Genomic DNA, 16,787 nt, shown 5'->3' with positions numbered 1-16,787 from the left:
TGAGACAAACCCAACAACAGTGGTGGGTATACCACAACAAAAAATGTCAATGTCTCAATAACTTGTCATGTGCCGGTCAGGTATCCTTGCAGGTCGTCTAGCACGTAGACCACGCCAAATGTAAATGGTTTTGAATGGTCTGACGTGACACATGGGCGCCTCTCATCTCCCTTAAATGTGCCTGGAGTTGAGTGGCATCATCATCCGGTTCCGCAGGGCACTGTTCACAATGAAGCGCTCATCAGTGTGGGATGTGGCCAAAGGACGTCCACTTCTATGCCTTTCTGTGACTCTTCCAGTCTCTGTATCTCTGTTGCAACCTGCTGATGACACTCTGTGACACTCTAAGCTCAGTGGCCACTTCCCTCTGACAACATCCTGTTTGAAGCCTCGCAAGGCGAGGTGCTGTTGATCAGTTGTTAGGTGTGGTCTTGGTCTCATGATGTCAACATGTGAACAGCATGATGAAGAGGACTGTTTAGATACCAATTCTAATTGAACCAGGAAATGTATTGGTCGATTCATGGATCAAACACCTGTTGTGAATTTTGCCGTTCAGCTCCTTGTGAGAGAACAGCAAGTTGTGCAAAAAGTACTAAAACATTGAACAGTTGGACATGTGCATTCAAAAGGTTAGAGAAGGTCAAATTAAGTTCACCTGTAAAGATTTTAGTGCATTTTAGGTTCATCCTGAAATTTCACCCAAAAGCCGAATATCCCTAACTTTTTGTGAGTAGTGTATGTGTGTGTGTGTGTGTGTGTGTGTGTGATGATATAAAATAGCGTACCATTGTCATCTGGCTGTGTATTGCACTTGAAAAAAATAAACACAAAGATTAAAAAAACATTCCTCTGTGTTCTCTGTGATGATTGAATGACGTTGAGACAATGAATGACATAAAAACAACAACAAATAGCAGGTCCAGCATTGAGTGGAAAATGTACATAATAGCAGTGTAAGGTTTAGAAGATAAGGTAATTCATATTTGAGTTACCATATTTCCTTAAATATGTGGAGTTACTCAAATAAAAACCAGGCCTCTCATAAATGCCGGGGGTGTGATTCAGATTAAGACCAGGGTTAAAGAAGAAGAAGAAGGAAGAAGAAACAGTCTTTAATCATCACACGACACTCCACAACACATGCTTGCACACACACACACATGCACGATGGTGGCCGGTGAAATGGCTCCTCTGCTTTTGACCCATCCTGGCTTGTCCTTCCTCCGGGGGCACAGCCAGGAGCAGTGGGCAGCGTACGTGGACGCGCGCGGGGACCAGGTGATAAGTGTCCATCGCTGGTCAGACCATGATGGGTGCATGTTTTGGGTGGGGGTCCTTACTGACGTGAGGTGGAGGAAACCCCATGTGAGCACGGGGAGAACATGCAAACTCCACACAGAAAGGCTCCTGTTTTTTGGAAGATAACCCGCCGGAGCACGGTGCCAACAGCGCCCCAGGCGGGAATCGAACCCAGGACCTTCTTGCTGTGAGGCAGCAGTGCAATGCACTGCGCCACCGTGCCACAACCCCTAACCACACCGTGGTTAGGCGAAAATCCAAGGATGCACTACTGAAGCCTGTTACACAGCATGTGTACAGTATGCCGGTTAAGCACAATGTACATTTACGCTGCTTTACTGTAAATTGATAAATTCATGAATACAATCATGCTATCTTCAACACCTTGTTGTCTTCAACTCATTGTGTGAATGATGAACCTAACTGAGAATTGGAGCAGGGTTTGTTTTGTCTTGCAGTGTGCCCTGTGCGCACCTTATAAGTTATAATTACTTATTACTACTACTCTATGAAATACTAATTTGATGTTTATTATTAGTATCTATCGATCCCTGTTACTTTTCATAACGACAACTAATGCACACGCACGCACGTGTAACTGAATCTGTGCATTATGACTATCGATTTTATGAGATCATTTTTATGGTGGACCGTTTCTCTGACAGAGAGGCAGAAATTTGTTGTGATATTTCACAATTATTTTAGGTAAGACAAAAATGTTCAAAAACCCTCTGAACGATCGTTCTGGCTCAGGGCCAGGAATGAGGAAGAGGAGGCAGGCAGAGGCGAAACAGCGCCAGTTGGCATGTATATTCACAAGTCTCTCGAACAAAAGGTGGCTCGTAGGCCGAAAGACAAAACTGCGGGCTCGCAAGCCCATATATATATATAAATAGTTCTGGGAAATCCGGGTATCTCCAGCTGTCCGTGCTGGTTTGTGTCTCTCCGGGTGGTTTGCCTACATGCCCACCCTACTGCGGTGACACACACACACACACGCACACACATACACAGTTATACCTTCCTGTTTTTGGGGATCAGACGAATCAGCGGAGTCCCTCCACTGATTAGGGCTGATCCAACTTGTCCAAAATACAACTAATTTCAGACCATCAGGACCATCGATCCAGTAGGCTTGAATGAAAAATTATAACTTACATGCATGGTTGGATCCATCTAGTGGCCAAAATAGCCAACTGCAGTCAAAGCTTCCACTGGAGTTATAGTGGAGGAAAATCTTTATCACAGATACTGGCCTACAGCTTGCACACTGTAGGCCAGTCTCCCACGGTTTATGAATGCATCAATAAAAATATATTGTTAAATAAAATATATATTTTTTTAATTTTATAATGAATGTGTGTTATTTTTCTTTTCTTACCCACCGCATGACGTCTGACAGGGTCAACCCAGCACTTTTTTTGCATGCCACTTTGCGCATACCTATAGCACTTGCTGTACATCTCACATAACTGCAGCTTTTTGTTGGTCCATGCCTTGCGCTGTACAGTCTGACTACTTCTGAAGGGGATCTCCATAATCAACTGTTTTTTTTTTGTTATCATCATAGAATATCTCCAGACACTGCTTGCAAGTACTTAGGGGAGCTGTGTATATACATAGCAAAACCCGCAGCAAAACCCGCCATCTTGCGCATTTCTAAAATCGCCAGGAGCAGCCAAATAAGTGGAAAAAATTAGATTTTTCCAGATTTGTGACACTTTGTGTTTTATTTTTCTCTGAACGTATTTTCAAAACCGAGTTTGATTTATAAATAGTAGAAAAATGTTAAACCGTGGAGTTAAATATTCCCATTAGATTACATGGGGAAACGCATTTCACTTACCGAGACGCTTAATAGCGCTGAACAACGCCGATCGATGGTTTCCTTTAAAGCGAGAGTCCAGGTGAAGATCATTCACAATCACACAATGTGAAAATCGTTTCGATAGAATTCAACCTTTAAATCGTACTACTTTTACACACACAGAGCCATTGTTGTGAAACTGCGTAGAAGAACGCTTTGTGCACGCACCTCCCTCACTTCCGTATACGGACAGTTAAAGCGCAGCAAGGGGGTGTTTCGGTCTTACTTGTCTGTGAAAACATTTTTCTCCACATCATTATGGATTACGCAAAGCGGGTGGCAGAAGCTCAATCATATTTCAGACCTTAATCTGACCATTGCAATAGATCCAAGTCAGTGTTAGCAGTGGGTACACCACCTCATTTTCCATGATGATAGTCAGTTCTCCGACAGCAACGCGGAGAACGACAGTGCTGCTGAATCTGATATTACTCCGGACTTGGAGAACATTTCAAACAGCGCGTTTCAACCTTAATGTGACGATGAAACCACCGGAGGAGACCAACGATATGGCTGTTATTGTTACAACAGAAGAAGTTGATGATGTGATGAAGTCCGTTGAGGTTGGTGACAGATTTTCAGATTTCAGATTTTCTTAGACTCATAATATTGATAGACTCTACATTTTGTTGTGTTGTCCTTACTTTTAAACTCCAAAATAATTCCACTTTTATAATACATGTATATTCTTACTGTTGAATAAAAGCTTTTTTAAAAACAAAATTCGTTGTGTGTTGTTGATGCTGTTCGTGTTTGGCCCATTCAGCATTATGTTAATTTGCCATGAGGCTTTGTTTGTCCTCCAACCCCCATTTGCATTCTGGGACCTGGTTGAATAAAGAAAGAATCACAGTTCGCCACACACTTTTCATTAACAAGTCATAGCTTTAAAAAATATTTGCTTGATTTGCACAAGTGACACCTTGTTTGAGAGCTCTGATTCTCCACTTTCAAATGATACAAAAACCTTTTTTTTTTTTTTCAAAAGCCGCCAGATGACCCTGAAGTCTGCGGTGGGTCACATATGTATACATGGACATACACGCACACACACACACACACACACACACACACACACACAATATATACTGTACATATAATATATATTGGTGCATGCGTGTGTATGTATATATGTACATCCAAAAAAAAGACACGCTCCACATATACTTACCTGTATTCTAAACCTATTTACCTTAATTACCTGTAATCCATCCTCCATCTGGTATCAGGACTGAATCCATAGAACGAGGGAAACAATATTATCTATTGCTTTGTAATTAATTAACTATTTTCTTCAAGTATTTTCTATATATACACATTACAGAAATGATTTACTTACCTTGATTTAATGATCTTTCCACTTTGCATGTAATCAAAGATCCTTTGTTTGATTCCATGCTCATCCCTGGATTAGGGTGAGGGTCACCTATACTTATTTACATGTATTTTCTTATTATTTTTTTGAGTTGTGCCAGCACTTATTTTTGTATATTGATTTCCGGTTCCTCTTTTCACCACAGGGAGGCAATGTACTCGGTTTGTTAAGTCTTTTCTAGGTTTGGATGACAGGGGTACTCCCTCTAACCAACTAACTTCAATGAGGTCCTCACCCTAGCCGTAACCCAGGAGAATCCATACCTAAACCTAATCTCAGTGCAGTTTGAGCTTCACCCCAACCCCCAGGGATCCGGACATTTACACATTTCAAACCTAACCCTTTTTCTGACCCTAACCTTAACTGCTGGATGATACAAACCTAAACCTAACCTCACCAAGTATTGGGTCTAAACTCAACTTCCAGACAACTGTGAATGTTTTTTTGTTTTTTTTACCTGAAACAATTCTGAACCTAAACCTTACCTCATTGAGATGGGGGCTTGACATTTCGGCCACTGGGTGGGTGTTCAGACACTTATGTATTTTAACCTCCTTTAACACAATTTGGACATGAGCCTCAGAGAGGCTTTACGCCCAATCCTAACCTCACTGGGATATGGGCCTAAACCCACATTGGTGGAGTAACTCTTAGGGGAGAGAGCCTCCTCCTTTTATCCTGTCTTATCCGATCCTTGTCTCTGCCTCCCCTCCCTCTTTCTTTTCTTTTTTTTATAATAATTTAAACAGTAAGTTAGATTTAAAGAGCTCCTGTGCTGTGTGCCCTTGCACACATTAACAACAATCTGGTGTCATGAACCCCTTATTACAGGGGTCAGGAACCTAGGGCTCGCGAGCCAATTATTGCTCTTTCGGTGACGGTATATGACTCGCAGACAATTTTGAGCTAAAAAGCTTCATCACAATTAACAAGTAATAAATAACTATTCTGTGTCATTTTAAAGTAAAACAGGTAAGAGAAATTACAATTTTGAAAATAAAATTCAAAATATAAATGTGGTGGACAAAGGGGCGTAGTCCAGCACCGGCTGCGGACCACAGAAAGACTTGGGGGCGGCTTTTACGCCCTGCCCCTCACGGGTCTCTGCTCAGGCGTCACTTGTGGGAATCTCTGCCCACAGGTAAGGGTTTAGGGAGGGAGACTGGGTTTTTCTGGCCGTGATGCGCGAAAATTTAGAGATGCGTGCTTTACAAGTGACCCTACTCAAGATTTTGATCTCCAGCAGCTAGCTGGCTTCACGTCCAATCTCCTGTATTCATTCAGGCGTGTTTTAGAGAATTTTGTGAACGCTCTATTCTTTTTAAATTCATCACTCATGCACACTAGTGTGCAGTGGACAAAGCCGACCTGAGGTGCATCCCCGGGGTCTGCATCAGAGACTTTGAGCTGGAAGTTGCTGACCTGAAGTCTTCAGACATGTGGGTAAGTAAGTTCAAGTCACTGAATGCAGAGTTGGAAAGACTTGCACGGCAGTGAGCAGAGCTGGCAAGTGAACACAAGTGGACAGAAATGTAAAAAAACTTCATTATGTATGTGACAAATAATCTCTTGAACTTGAACCTGAAGACCAGTTGATTCTTAAAACTTGGAACGAGCTTCCTGTCACATACCATACAATTCAATGTTTGAGTATTGCCATATTGACCATGTTTGGCTCTATATATGCATGTGAGCAGTCTTTCTCGCATCTGAGAAACATTAAGACCAACCCACTCACGTTTAACAGATGGAAGCCTCAATGCCTGAATGAAGCTTAACCTCACTATGTATGAACCAGACAACAAGGCCATCAGCAAAACCATGCAGCACCAGAAGTCGCACTAATGGTAAAAAGCATTTAATTTATTATTGGTAAGCTACAGTATAACAACAATATTATTAAGAAGAATAAAGAGAAAGTTATTATATATAGTGCTTTTTGAAGTACTTAGAGATGTGTTATATATTAAAAATGTAAGCCTTACTTAAAAAATGCACGCATTAAGTTGCATTCAATTATATTGAATATTATATGGCTCACAAGGAAATACATTTTGAAATATTTGGCTTTTATGGCTCTCCCAGTCAAAAAGATTCCCAACCCCCATTCCCAACCTAACGATCACAGTCATTTTCTATTGCCAGTAGGCACCACTATAACTTTAATACAATATCAACACAGAAATGTCTTCAATGTCTTCAGGCCAGGACTCTTAGAAAACCTGTGAAGTTTGGGGCGGATTTGACCATGATAGTCATATGATGGTCCAGTAAAACTTAGAGACTTTTTACACATTGAAAAAAAAACGACACTATGAAAAAAATCGACACTTTGAAAAAAATCGACACTTTTGGTTTAAGGTTAGGTTAGAGGTTAATGTTATGGTTAGGGTTTAGGTTAGGGGAGATCCCAGGTCCAAAATCTGTGGTCCCAGACAGGGTTGGGTTAGGGTTAGGGTTAGGGGTTAGGGTTAGGGTTAGGGTTAGGGGGTTAGAGGGTTGGAGGGTTAGGGTTGGTTGAGTACTGTATTGATGATCCCGTCTACCCAGTTTGGGTAGCCTGGTATGTATTGGTGAGTACTTTTCCTATGTTCCCCCCTGGCCAGCATGGGCAGGTTGGTATAGGGGACCAAAGGTAATGCACGGGCCGCCACACGTTATCAAGATTCTCCAATCCCGTATTATGTTAGGTTCATGTTTTGTAGTTATCCCATTTGGGTTAAAGAAGATAGGCGTATTCTGGCTTCAAGGAGAAGTCCCCTAACGAGGGTTTAAGGTGACTTACGTTTAAAAGGACGCTTGTTTCCTCTTAGTAGTATAGGTCCAGAGTAATTTGTCTTATATTTGTTGTTTAGATGCTTTATTAGTCGTTGGTAGACGTAGTTGTTTTCTTTAAGAGTGGTTAAGAACACCTTATTTGTTTTTTGTTTCAAGTTGTTAAGAGTGGTTGAGAATACCCTGTTTGTTTGTTTTGTTTCCAGTTGTTTAGAGTGGTTAGGGTTAGGGTTAGGGGTTAGGGTAAGGGTTAGGGTTAGGGTAAGGGTTAGGGTTAGGGTTTAGGGTTTAGGGTTAGGGTTAGGGTTAGGGTTAGGGTTAGGGTTAGTTTGGTTGAGTACTGTATTGATGATCCCGTCTACCCAGTTTGGGTAGCCTGGTATGTATTGGTGAGTACTTTTCCTATGTTCCCCCCTGGCCAGCAAGGGCAGTTTGGTATAGGGGACCAAAGGTAATGCACGGGCCGTCGCACGTTATCAAGATTCTCCAATCCCGTATTATGTTAGGTAGAGAGTTAGGTTCCTGTTCAAGTTGTTGCGGATGGTTAAGAACGTTTTGTTTGTTTTTTGTTCTGGGTGTAAACGGGGTTAAATACACCTTGTTTGTTTTTGTTTCCAGTTGTTTATGGATGGTTAAGAACACCCTATTTGTTTTATTTGGGTGTTCATTTGTTATGGGTTTAAGCGTGGTTAAATAAACCTTGTTTGTTTTTGTTTCAAGTTGTTACGAATGGTTAAGATCACCTTGTTTGTTTTTTTGGTTACGGGTTTAAGCGTGGTTAGGTACACCTTATTTGTTTCTGTTTCAAGTTTTTACGGATTGGTTCAGAACACCTTGTTTGTTCCTTATTACGGGTTTAAGCGTGGTTAAGTACACCTTGTTAGTTTCTTGTTTAAAGTTGTTACGGATGGTTAAGATCACCTTGTTTGTTTTTTTGGTTACGGGTTTAAGCGTGGTTAGGTACACCTTATTTGTTTCTGTTTCAATTTTTTACGGATTGGTTCAGAACACCTTGTTTGTTCCTTATTACGGGTTTAAGCGTGGTTAAGTACACCTTGTTAGTTTCTTGTTTAAAGTTGTTACGGATGGTAAGAAAACCTTGTTTGTTTTTTATTACGAGTTTAAGCCTGGTTAGGTACACCTTATTGTTTTTTGATTCAAGTTGTTACGGATGGTTAAGCGCACCCTGTTTCTTCTTTCTCTGAATTTCCATATGATTACTTTTAGGAATTTAGGACACATTCATCAGTAGTGTACCTCAGGATCATTGAGTGTTTCAGCCTTTTAAACAAACTATACACCCTCTCCTTGAGGCAGGCCACCTGGGTTTGATCAAGACCCTGGTGTGTGTCCCCCGGTCAATTGGTTTTATTTAAAAAAATTTGTTCGTTGGATTTCGTTGCATTTGGGTACGACCTTTATACGTTGGTAGGATATTCTTTTTCTTAGACTTTGAGTTTTTTTTGGTTAGGTTCTGTCTTTGTCATTGGGTAGTTCTTACTATGGTCATTCGGATTTTGTTGAGTTTGGGTACGGTCTTTCTTTGTCGGTAAGATATTTCTGTCCTAGGATTCTGTTGAGTTTGGGTAAGTTTGTATCACTATTTTTTCTTAAGGTGCCTCCGGTATTATTGGTTGGACTTTGTTGAGCTTGGATACGTTGCCTTTTAATTTATCCCAGGTACATTTCTGCTGTTGTTAGACGAGATAGTCGAGTTTGGCTAAATTGAAATACCGTTGTTCTAACGTTATTCAAGTTGGTCGGGTTTTGGTTATTTTCTTGGGTAAGCTATCGTCTGTTTGATGATAGTTTGGTTACTTCGGTTATAATGGATAATAAGATCTGATTACGGGTATGTCTTGGGAGTAAGGATAAATTAGACCTAGTAGAGTAAGTGGTTACTGTTATCTCCTAGGTATTATTATACAGGTTGGGTTAAAGGATGGAGATAGGTAGTTAGTTCTAAAAGGTCTAGGTCCCGGTGCATCCACGGCCTGGTCCCTAAGTTTGGACCAGGGGATGAGGAAATAAGGGTGTGAAAATTTAAATTGCTGTAAAAACAGCATTCTACTTTTAAAGGAACAATTCCTGTGTCCCGTACACCGCACAACTCCAGGAATTGTCCAATATATCTATGTTTTTTTTAGTTTTACACCTAGAAACCTTGGATAACACTTACCCCAGCCAGGTCTTCATTATTTTATCACTTAAATTTCGTATAGGGTCTACTCGGGTTATGTCTTTCACCCTCCTGGTTCCTGGGATTTTATGTTTTTAATAATGTAGTTGGGGTCCTGAATATTATATTTAGAATTTCATTAAACGATTGGTGGCATATAAATATTTTTTCGTGCAATAAAATGCGTGAAGAAATTAAAATTAAAAGTACCCATGGTTCATAGCGGTTTTTTTCGGTAGGAACGGCCGCTACTTCCTGAAGGGGAGTCTCTAGCATGATGTTCATCCTCTGATTGGTCCTCTATAATTATCCCATAATTCCTCTATTTTATTAGTTGACTATGTTTTTGTATGTTAAATAATTTTCAATAGCCTACTGAAATTATTTTAACCAGAAAAAACATCGCGGAAGTGTTTCATTAAAGTGGGGATGTTGTAGGTTTTTTAAAAAAAACGGTACCATGAGCGATAGCGGTAGCGGTTGTAATGACATGACAGCGGGAAAACAAAATAATCTCCGGGTGGACAACTTCTGTCCAAAACAATCCGGTCGACAGCGAGCAACTCGCCGCCGAGAAAAGCGGCCCTCAAAGAGAAGTAAAGGCAGTCCATCGGCATAGCGAGCGAAACTCGCGCCGCGATTAAAGTGGCACTCCATCACTCTCGGTGGATCCGGCTGACTACACACACTACGCGTGGGGCTATACACCTGGGCACGGAGAACGCTCCGTGTTGGAATGTCCGTAGTCATTATATAAATATATAAATAAATAGAAAAAACTAATAAATAAATACATAAATAATTTAGAAAAAATCTATAAATATATAAAAAAATATATATAAAAAAAATATAATAAAAACATAATAAAAAAAAATATATATATGAAAAAAATATATATATATAAAAACAAACCTTCCCACATAACTATTCATTTTAACTACATCTGTAGTAATTAGAGATTTTAGGGTTGGGGAAAGGGGTGGGGTTTTTTTTGTTACGTTTTTTTTATATATAAAAAAGATTGGGTAACAGTGATGGTTTTAGAGCTAAGGTTAGGTTTAGGGTTAGGTCTAAGGTTAGGCTCAGGGCTAGGTTTAGGGTTAGGTTTAGGGTTAGGTTTAGGGTTAGATTGAGGGTTAAGTTTAGGGTTAGATTGAGGGTTAAGTTTAGGGTTGGATTGAGGGTTAGGTTTAGGGTTAGGTTAAGCGCTAGGGTTAGGTTTAGGGTCGGGTTTAGGGCTAGGTCTTAGGGTTAACGTTAGGGTTAGGTTTAGAACCAGGGCTAGGGTTAGTTAGGGTTAGGGTTAGGGTTAGGGTTTAGGGTTAGGGTCAGGGTCAGGGTCAGGGTCAGGGTTAGGGTTAGGGTTAGGGTTAGGGTTAGGGTTAGGGTTTAGGGTTTAGGGTTAGGGTTAGGGTTAGGGTTAGGGTTAGGTTGGGTGAGTACTGTATTGATGATCCCGTCTACCCAGTTTGGGTAGCCTGGTATGTATTGGTGAGTACTTTTCCTATGTTCCCCCCTGGCCAGCATGGGCAGTTTGGTATAGGGGACCAAAGGTAATGCACGGGCCGTCGCACGTTATCAAGATTCTCCAATCCCGTATTATGTTAGGTAGAGTGTTAGGTTCATGTTTTGTAGTTATCCCATTTGGGTTAAAGAATATAGGCATATTCTGGCTTCAAGGAGAAGTCCGCTAACCAGGGTTTAAGGTGACTTACATTTAAAAGGATGCTTGTTTCCTCTTAGTAGTATAGGTCCAGAGTAATTTGTCTTATATTTGTTGTTTAGATGCTTTATTAGTCGTTGGTAGACGTAGTTGTTTTCTTTAAGAGTGGTTAAGAACACCTTATTTGTTTTTTGTTTCAAGTTGTTAAGAGTGGTTGAGAATACCCTGTTTGTTTTTTTGTTTCCTGTTAAGAGTGGTTAAGAACACCTTATTTGTTCTTTCTCCGCATTTCTATATGATTACTTTTAGAAATTTAGGACACATTCATCAGTAGTGTACCTCAGGATCATTGAGTGTTTCAGCCTTTTAAACAAACTATACACCCTCTCCTTGAGGCAGGCCACCTGGGCTTCGTCAAGACCCTGGTGTGTGTCCCCCGGTCAATTGGTTTATTTTAGGAAATATTTCTACTCTTGTTGGTTGGATTTTGTTGATTTTGGGTACGACCTCTATTTGTCCGTGGGATATCTATGTTCTTAGATTTTGTTGAGTATAGGAAAGTTCCGTCTCTGTTTGTCATTGGGAAACTTCTTCCATTTTCAATTGGATTTTGTAGAGTTTGGGTACGACCTCTATTTGTCAGTGGGATATTTTTGTTCTTGGATTTTGTTGAGTTTGGGTACGACCTCTATTCGTCAATGGTTAGGGTTAGGATTTGGTTTTAGGGTTAGGATAAGGGTTAGGTTTAGGGTTAGGTTTGGGGTTAGGTTTAGGGCTAGGTCTTAGGGTTAACGTTAGGGTTAGGTTTAGAACCAGGGCTAGGCTTAGGTTTAGGGTTAGGCTAAGGGTTAGGTCTAGGGTTAGGTTTAGGGTTAAGTCTTAGGGTTAACGTTAGGGTTAGGGTTAGGTTTAGAGCTAGAGTTAGGGTTAGGGTTAGGGTCAGGGTTTTAGGATTAGGGTTGGAGAGGAGAGGGAAGTGGAGGAGAAGTAGATGTAGAAGGGAGGTAGAGGGAAGGAGAGCCGTCTGTTCGGACTGCATTCTCCTCCTGCCTGTTCGGGCTATTCTCTACCGTCCCAGCTCTCTCAGTTTCCTGAGAGAAGGGGAAGAGAGTGAGAAAAAGAATGAAAAAAGAAAAAAAAAAAAAAAAAATTGTAAGCTAAGTTATTTTGTATAGTTGTTAATTTATGAGAATAGACTCTAATCAATAGTTGGAAGTTGTTGTACACCTTATCTTGCGCCATGTCAATGCCTTTAAGAGGAGGAAAGAAAGGGGAGAGAGATTTGGTTAGATAATACATATAATGGGTTATAAGGAGAATCTGCTTTCCGAGGCACAGGCTAGATTAGGTTGGGTGAGTACTGTATTGATGATCCCGTCTACCCAGTTTGGGTAGCCTGGTATGTATTGGTGAGTACTTTTCCTATGTTCCCCCCTGGCCAGCATGGGCAGTTTGGTATAGGGGACCAAAGGTAATGCACGGGCCGTCGCACGTTATCAAGATTCTCCAATCCCGTATTATGTTAGGTAGAGTGTTAGGTTCATGTTTTGTAGTTATCCCATTTGGGTTAAAGAATATAGGCATATTCTGGCTTCAAGGAGAAGTCCGCTAACCAGGGTTTAAGGTGACTTACATTTAAAAGGATGCTTGTTTCCTCTTAGTAGTATAGGTCCAGAGTAATTTGTCTTATATTTGTTGTTTAGATGCTTTATTAGTCGTTGGTAGACGTAGTTGTTTTCTTTAAGAGTGGTTAAGAACACCTTATTTGTTTTTTGTTTCAAGTTGTTAAGAGTGGTTGAGAATACCCTGTTTGTTTTTTTGTTTCCTGTTAAGAGTGGTTAAGAACACCTTATTTGTTCTTTCTCCGCATTTCTATATGATTACTTTTAGAAATTTAGGACACATTCATCAGTAGTGGTTAGGGTTAGGGTTAGGGTTAGGGTTAGGGTTAGGGTTAGGGTTAGGGTTAGGGTTAGGGTTAGGGTTAGGGTTAGGGTTAGGGTTAGGGTTAGGGTTAGGGTTAGGGTTTAGGGTTAGGGTTAGGGTTAGGGTTAGGGTTAGGGTTAGGGTTAGGGTTAGGGTTAGGGTTAGGGTTAGGGTTAGGGTTAGGGTTAGGGTTAGGGTTAGGGTTAGGGTTAGGGTTAGGGTTAGGGTTAGGGTTAGGGTTAGGGTTAGGGTTAGGGTTAGGGTTAGGGTTAGGGTTAGGGTTAGGGTTAGGGTTAGGGTTAGGGTTAGGGTTAGGGTTAGGGTTAGGGTTAGGGTTAGGGTTAGGGTTAGGGTTAGGGTTAGGGTTAGGGTTAGGGTTAGGGTTAGGGTTAGGGTTAGGGTTAGGGTTAGGGTTAGGGTTAGGGTTAGGGTTAGGGTTAGGGTTAGGGTTAGGGTTAGGGTTAGGGTTAGGGTTAGGGTTAGGGTTAGGGTTAGGGTTAGGGTTAGGGTTAGGGTTAGGGTTAGGGTTAGGGTTAGGGTTAGGGTTAGGGTTAGGGTTAGGGTTAGGGTTAGGGTTAGGGTTAGGGTTAGGGTTAGGGTTAGGGTTAGGGTTAGGGTTAGGGTTAGGGTTAGGGTTAGGGTTAGGGTTAGGGTTAGGGTTAGGGTTAGGGTTAGGGTTAGGGTTAGGGTTAGGGTTAGGGTTAGGGTTAGGGTTAGGGTTAGGGTTAGGGTTAGGGTTAGGGTTAGGGTTAGGGTTAGGGTTAGGGTTAGGGTTAGGGTTAGGGTTAGGGTTAGGGTTAGGGTTAGGGTTAGGGTTAGGGTTAGGGTTAGGGTTAGGGTTAGGGTTAGGGTTAGGGTTAGGGTTAGGGTTAGGGTTAGGGTTAGGGTTAGGGTTAGGGTTAGGGTTAGGGTTAGGGTTAGGGTTAGGGTTAGGGTTAGGGTTAGGGTTAGGGTTAGGGTTAGGGTTAGGGTTAGGGTTAGGGTTAGGGTTAGGGTTAGGGTTAGGGTTAGGGTTAGGGTTAGGGTTAGGGTTAGGGTTAGGGTTAGGGTTAGGGTTAGGGTTAGGGTTAGGGTTAGGGTTAGGGTTAGGGTTAGGGTTAGGGTTAGGGTTAGGGTTAGGGTTAGGGTTAGGGTTAGGGTTAGGGTTAGGGTTAGGGTTAGGGTTAGGGTTAGGGTTAGGGTTAGGGTTAGGGTTAGGGTTAGGGTTAGGGTTAGGGTTAGGGTTAGGGTTAGGGTTAGGGTTAGGGTTAGGGTTAGGGTTAGGGTTAGGGTTAGGGTTAGGGTTAGGGTTAGGGTTAGGGTTAGGGTTAGGGTTAGGGTTAGGGTTAGGGTTAGGGTTAGGGTTAGGGTTAGGGTTAGGGTTAGGGTTAGGGTTAGGGTTAGGGTTAGGGTTAGGGTTAGGGTTAGGGTTAGGGTTAGGGTTAGGGTTAGGGTTAGGGTTAGGGTTAGGGTTAGGGTTAGGGTTAGGGTTAGGGTTAGGGTTAGGGTTAGGGTTAGGGTTAGGGTTAGGGTTAGGGTTAGGGTTAGGGTTAGGGTTAGGGTTAGGGTTAGGGTTAGGGTTAGGGTTAGGGTTAGGGTTAGGGTTAGGGTTAGGGTTAGGGTTAGGGTTAGGGTTAGGGTTAGGGTTAGGGTTAGGGTTAGGGTTAGGGTTAGGGTTAGGGTTAGGGTTAGGGTTAGGGTTAGGGTTAGGGTTAGGGTTAGGGTTAGGGTTAGGGTTAGGGTTAGGGTTAGGGTTAGGGTTAGGGTTAGGGTTAGGGTTAGGGTTAGGGTTAGGGTTAGGGTTAGGGTTAGGGTTAGGGTTAGGGTTAGGGTTAGGGTTAGGGTTAGGGTTAGGGTTAGGGTTAGGGTTAGGGTTAGGGTTAGGGTTAGGGTTAGGGTTAGGGTTAGGGTTAGGGTTAGGGTTAGGGTTAGGGTTAGGGTTAGGGTTAGGGTTAGGGTTAGGGTTAGGGTTAGGGTTAGGGTTAGGGTTAGGGTTAGGGTTAGGGTTAGGGTTAGGGTTAGGGTTAGGGTTAGGGTTAGGGTTAGGGTTAGGGTTAGGGTTAGGGTTAGGGTTAGGGTTAGGGTTAGGGTTAGGGTTAGGGTTAGGGTTAGGGTTAGGGTTAGGGTTAGGGTTAGGGTTAGGGTTAGGGTTAGGGTTAGGGTTAGGGTTAGGGTTAGGGTTAGGGTTAGGGTTAGGGTTAGGGTTAGGGTTAGGGTTAGGGTTAGGGTTAGGGTTAGGGTTAGGGTTAGGGTTAGGGTTAGGGTTAGGGTTAGGGTTAGGGTTAGGGTTAGGGTTAGGGTTAGGGTTAGGGTTAGGGTTAGGGTTAGGGTTAGGGTTAGGGTTAGGGTTAGGGTTAGGGTTAGGGTTAGGGTTAGGGTTAGGGTTAGGGTTAGGGTTAGGGTTAGGGTTAGGGTTAGGGTTAGGGTTAGGGTTAGGGTTAGGGTTAGGGTTAGGGTTAGGGTTAGGGTTAGGGTTAGGGTTAGGGTTAGGGTTAGGGTTAGGGTTAGGGTTAGGGTTAGGGTTAGGGTTAGGGTTAGGGTTAGGGTTAGGGTTAGGGTTAGGGTTAGGGTTAGGGTTAGGGTTAGGGTTAGGGTTAGGGTTAGGGTTAGGGTTAGGGTTAGGGTTAGGGTTAGGGTTAGGGTTAGGGTTAGGGTTAGGGTTAGGGTTAGGGTTAGGGTTAGGGTTAGGGTTAGGGTTAGGGTTAGGGTTAGGGTTAGGGTTAGGGTTAGGGTTAGGGTTAGGGTTAGGGTTAGGGTTAGGGTTAGGGTTAGGGTTAGGGTTAGGGTTAGGGTTAGGGTTAGGGTTAGGGTTAGGGTTAGGGTTAGGGTTAGGGTTAGGGTTAGGGTTAGGGTTAGGGTTAGGGTTAGGGTTAGGGTTAGGGTTAGGGTTAGGGTTAGGGTTAGGGTTAGGGTTAGGGTTAGGGTTAGGGTTAGGGTTAGGGTTAGGGTTAGGGTTAGGGTTAGGGTTAGGGTTAGGGTTAGGGTTAGGGTTAGGGTTAGGGTTAGGGTTAGGGTTAGGGTTAGGGTTAGGGTTAGGGTTAGGGTTAGGGTTAGGGTTAGGGTTAGGGTTAGGGTTAGGGTTAGGGTTAGGGTTAGGGTTAGGGTTAGGGTTAGGGTTAGGGTTAGGGTTAGGGTTAGGGTTAGGGTTAGGGTTAGGGTTAGGGTTAGGGTTAGGGTTAGGGTTAGGGTTAGGGTTAGGGTTAGGGTTAGGGTTAGGGTTAGGGTTAGGGTTAGGGTTAGGGTTAGGGTTAGGGTTAGGGTTAGGGTTAGGGTTAGGGTTAGGGTTAGGGTTAGGGTTAGGGTTAGGGTTAGGGTTAGGGTTAGGGTTAGGGTTAGGGTTAGGGTTAGGGTTAGGGTTAGGGTTAGGGTTAGGGTTAGGGTTAGGGTTAGGGTTAGGGTTAGGGTTAGGGTTAGGGTTAGGGTTAGGGTTAGGGTTAGGGTTAGGGTTAGGGTTAGGGTTAGGGTTAGGGTTAGGGTTAGGGTTAGGGTTAGGGTTAGGGTTAGGGTTAGGGTTAGGGTTAGGGTTAGGGTTAGGGTTAGGGTTAGGGTTAGGGTTAGGGTTAGGGTTAGGGTTAGGGTTAGGGTTAGGGTTAGGGTTAGGGTTAGGGTTAGGGTTAGGGTTAGGGTTAGGGTTAGGGTTAGGGTTAGGGTTAGGGTTAGGGTTAGGGTTAGGGTTAGGGTTAGGGTTAGGGTTAGGGTTAGGGTTAGGGTTAGGGTTAGG

This window comes from Zeus faber (genome assembly GCF_960531495.2).
Source record: "Zeus faber genome assembly, chromosome: 9".
Classification (NCBI taxonomy): domain Eukaryota; kingdom Metazoa; phylum Chordata; class Actinopteri; order Zeiformes; family Zeidae; genus Zeus; species Zeus faber.
The sequence above is the reverse complement of the archived record's forward strand: the minus strand, read 5'-3'. Positions refer to the sequence as shown.